Below are 4,680 nucleotides of genomic sequence, written 5' to 3'. Positions count from 1 at the left end.
CGAGGGAGCAAGGCTGCGTCAGGTGGACTTCAACGGATAGCGAGAGTGGTGAGGTTGACGGTGAGTCTTCCACTATTGAAGATCGGGGGCCTACCCGGAAGCGAGTAGGAAAAAAATATCAGTCTGACCGTAAATGAATGCTTCATTCTGGGTAAAAACCATTCAGTGGAACGTATTGACAATAGTCAATGATTAGGCAACCCTTGTGAACCGGTAGATACAAGAAAAACAGGTTTTAAAGTTGTGTTAATACAGCTTTCATCACATTCCCAATTGGTCAGAAGTTTACATGCACTCAACTAGAATAGGGTTGTAATGTAACAAAGGGTGGTCGTTAACTTCTCTGGGATATGTGGGCGGTAGCGTCCCACTTGGCCAAAAGCCAGAAAAAATGTAGCGCGCCAAATTCAAATATATTACTATAAAAATCAGTCTTTTCATCACACATGAAATACACCAAATTTAAAGCTACACATGTTGTGAATCCAGCCAACATGTCTAATTTCAAAAAGGATTTACGGGGAAAGCACACCAAACAATTATGTTAGCTCAGTACATAGCCACAGAAAAACACAGCCATTTTCCCAGCAAAAGATAGTAGCACAAAAAGCAGAAAGAGATAAAATTAATCACTAACCTTTGATGATATTCATCAGATGACACTCATAGGACATCATGTTACACAATAAATGTATGTTTTGTTCGATAATGTGCATATTTATATCCACAAATCTCGGTTTACATTGGCGCCATGTTCAGAAATGCCTCCAAAATATCCGGAGAAATTGCAGAGAGCCATGTCAAATAACAGAAATACTCATCATAAACTTTGATGAAAGATACATGTTTTACATAGAATTAAAGATAAACTAATTCTTAATGCAACCGCTGTGTCAGATTTCAAAATAACTTTACGGAAAAAAGCACACCATGCAATAATCTGAGACGGCTCTCAAAAATAACAACATTTCTCCGCCATGTTGGGGTCAACAGATATACGAAATTACATCATAAATATTCCCTTACCTTTGATGATCATCAGAATGCACTCCCAGGAATCCTAGTTCCACAGTAAATCGTTGTTTTGTTTCGATAATGTCCATTACTTATGTCTAAGTAGCTACTTCTGCTAGCATGTTTAGTGCACATGTCCAAATGCTCGCGCAGATGCAGGCGAACTCGGACGAAAACTTCAAAAGGTTATATAACAGGTTGAATAAACTGGTCAAACTAAGTAGAGAATCAATCTTCAGGATGTTGTTATCATAACTATCCAATAACGTTCCAACCGGAGAATTCCTTTGTGTCGCTAGAAGTTGTGGAAAGCAAGACGATATCGTTTGGAACGCGCATTCTGCCAGACCAATGACTGAAACACCTCCCATCCGGCTCAACATCACAGTAGAGGCTTCATTCCACATTCTACAGACTGTTGACATCTAGTGGAAGGCGTAGGAAGTGCAAACAGATCCATATCTTACAGGGAATTGAATATGCGATTAGTTGAACATCGACCAGCCTCAGAATTCTCACTTCCTATTTGGATTTTTTCTCAGGTTTTTGCCTGCCATATGAGTTCTGTTATACTCACAGACATCATTCAAACAGTTTTAGAAACTTCAGAGTGTTTCATATCCAATAGCAATAATAATATGCATATATTAGCATCTGGGACAGAGTAGGAGGCAGTTCACTATGGGCACGCAATTCATCCAAAAGTGAAAATGCTGCCCCCTATCACAAAGAAGTTTTAACACACAGACAGACTAATGAGAGATTGTGGATTCAAAAACGGGGTACTTTTGATCACAGGCCTAAATGAAAATTATTAGAGAACAATAACCTATCTAACCCTAACCCTGACCTTAACACTAACCTTAACCATCCTAACAAACTGATATCTCTAAATGTTGAAAATGTTGTGCATCCTCTAATTTTAAAGTATTTGAAAGGCTGAGATGAGGTTACCATCCGTTCAATCACCAGGCACATGGCTCAACATTGTCATTGCACTGAGACTCTGGAATTTGTCATAAAAATACAATTCAATTAAATGTGAAAATGAATAAAGTTCCAGCAGTACATGAGATGATCAGACTGAACCAACTGCTATCTTGAAATGTTTATAAAGTTAGTAGGCAGCCTGGGCCATTTTCTTCCAAGACCAAAAAAGTAGGCCCAGAATGAAGCCTGACCTAAATTTAAGGTGATTTTGGGTTACAGCGGCCAAACAGTTCAGGCTAGAAACACAATTCAACCACAGGAATGCTTGGGAAGTCCTCCTTATTTACTCGGACCATGTGAAATGAACCCTTAACACCTATTCGGTATTAAGAATTTGTCCCCAACCTAAACATAACCCCTAACCCAGACCAAACCTGTGCCATTCCCAGAAGGAAGATCCCCCGACAGCCTGGTACTGATCAGAGATGCAAGAGACAAAAACATGCGGCTTGTAGTCCTAAATTTAGATTTTGAAAAAGCCTTTGATTGGGTCTCGCACCAGTACCTCAAGGTACTGCAAAAAATGGGCTTCCCGGACAGGTTCTTAGCTTGAGTGGGACTGCTGTACAGGGATATCACCAGCAAAGTCCTTGTAAACGGGCATTTGTCAAAAGCAGTGGGAGTACACTGCGGCTTCCGTCAGGGCTGCCCTTTATCGCCTCTTCTGTTTGTGGCCTGTATCAAACCACTGGCACAGGTCTTGCGACGGAACCAACGGATCAGTGGGGTGGGTATCCCGGGGAGTGGAGGGATGACCACCAAGTGCGTGTTTTAGACAGACGACGTGAACATTTTATGTACCGACCTTTTATCCGTCGACAGGACCCTGGACAGGACTGACTGGTACGGGCAAGACTGAACAGAGACAAGACAGAGGGCCAAATTTTCGGACCGTGGGCAGACCCAGACTTGACCAGACTACCACTGACTGTTAAAACGACGGACATAAGTGTACTGGGGGTAAATTTTGCCCAGGAGGGAGCGGCAACTGGAGTGGGATCCTGGGCACAGTAAGACAGCAACTGGGTTTTTGGGTACTTTGACAGCTGACTTATGAGGGCAAGGTTTTAATCATTAAAGCTGTGATTTTACCTGTGCTATTATTATTCAGTTCTGTTTTTATTCTGGCTGGGATCTAACCTCAGGACCCTGAGGCTGATCTCGGTCTACCTGCGAGCTCCAGTCTCTTTCTAGCTCCCCACACCCTATGTCCAACTCCAGAAGTTAAGACATTTTAAACTGGAAAAAGAGGCAGTCACGGTTTTAACTAAACATCGCGCTCTTGTGCAGGAGCGGGAACCAGTGTGTCCAGTGCGCGGGCTTGTTACAGGCGAGCCCACAACGGTTTGGCGCAACGTGGCCCATCCTGCTCTGCTGTACCGGCAACGGGACATGTCCTGGATGGACGCCCACGAGATCCTCCCGGTCAGGGCCGTTATGCACTCCCGGGGCATGGCGAGGACACCCGACTGCCCCCGACAAGGCTGCGGCCAAGATGAGTCGGTGAGGCACTTGCTCTGGGAGTGCAGAGCCGCAAGGGACCTGTGGAAGGAAGCAGGCCCCCTGATCTCCCCGTGTCTGCCAGCAGGGGAGGACCTAACGCGCCAGCTTGTGCTGTATAGGGTGGGCCAAAGGCCTATTCCACCGAAGGCCTTCACCAAGCTCTGGCCCACCCTCACGTGTCTGAAGGATGCACTGTGGTCCTCCCGCAACCTGCTGGTAGCGAAACGAGTAGAGACCACCCCCCAGGCAGTGGCCATCGTAGCCATGGTAGACCTGGGTTGGTACAGAAGGGGGCCTCGACCCCAGGCGGAGTGTCCCCCACAACACCCAAGGTCCCGGCGTCCACGGCCTGACAGTGCTGCGCCTAGGGGAAGGATCTCCTCTGGGCCCCGAAGGACAGCACTTTTTTAAACAAATTGTTTTCATGTCTTAAAAATATTTTACTTTTTAAAAATCATTTGTACACTTTAAATGGCTTTTACAGATTGGATGTTTGACAAGAAAAAACACTTTTATTCATGGTTGTTTCTATTGTTTTAAACACATTTAAATGTAATATTCAAATGCTGTTTTTTTGTGTATAAATGTTGTACAAAAAGGAAATGTCACAACTTTAAAAAATATATATATCTGTTCTTAGTGTAGTTTTTGACAGTTGCTGTATTTGATCGGAAAGGAGATCGGCTGGAGGGCGCCCAGTTAATTGTGCTATGAGTTATTTTATTTTTTTACCTCTCTTGGGCAGGGGGCAGTATTTTGACGTCCGGATGAAAAGCGTGCCCAAAGTAAACTGCCTGTTACTCAGGCATAGAAGCTAGGATATGCATATAATTGGTAGATTTGGATAGAAAACAGTCTAAAGTTTCTAAAACCGTTAATTATGTCTGTGAGTATAACAAAACTGATATGGCAGGCGAAACCCCGAGGACAAACCATCCACCAAAAAATTATTCAGCCTATCACTATTTCAATGGCCATCACTTTTATTATAAGGCCAAGTCCTCCCAGATTGCAGTTCCTATGGTTTCCACTAGATGTCAACAGTCTTTAGAATGCGTTTCAGGCTGTTTTTTTTTTTTAAATTCGCCAGAAATTGTAGTTCTCGGTGGCTCCCATTTTGGCTGTAGTATTTCAAAGCGCGTGGAAGAGCGTGCGTTCTTTGGTATTTTTCTT

General features: G+C 43.7%; 1 pseudogene; it reads left to right on the top strand.

The window, feature by feature from the left end:
- The first annotated feature begins 3,129 nt into the window (after positions 1-3,129).
- LOC112080436 (uncharacterized) lies at positions 3,130-3,918 on the top strand (annotated as a pseudogene).
- Positions 3,919-4,680: the final 762 nt, after the last annotated feature.

This window comes from Salvelinus sp. IW2-2015, unplaced genomic scaffold (assembly GCF_002910315.2).
Source record: "Salvelinus sp. IW2-2015 unplaced genomic scaffold, ASM291031v2 Un_scaffold16326, whole genome shotgun sequence".
Classification (NCBI taxonomy): Eukaryota; Metazoa; Chordata; class Actinopteri; order Salmoniformes; family Salmonidae; genus Salvelinus; species Salvelinus sp. IW2-2015.
Note: the sequence above shows the minus strand (reverse complement) of the source record. Positions and strands in the feature narration are given on the sequence as shown.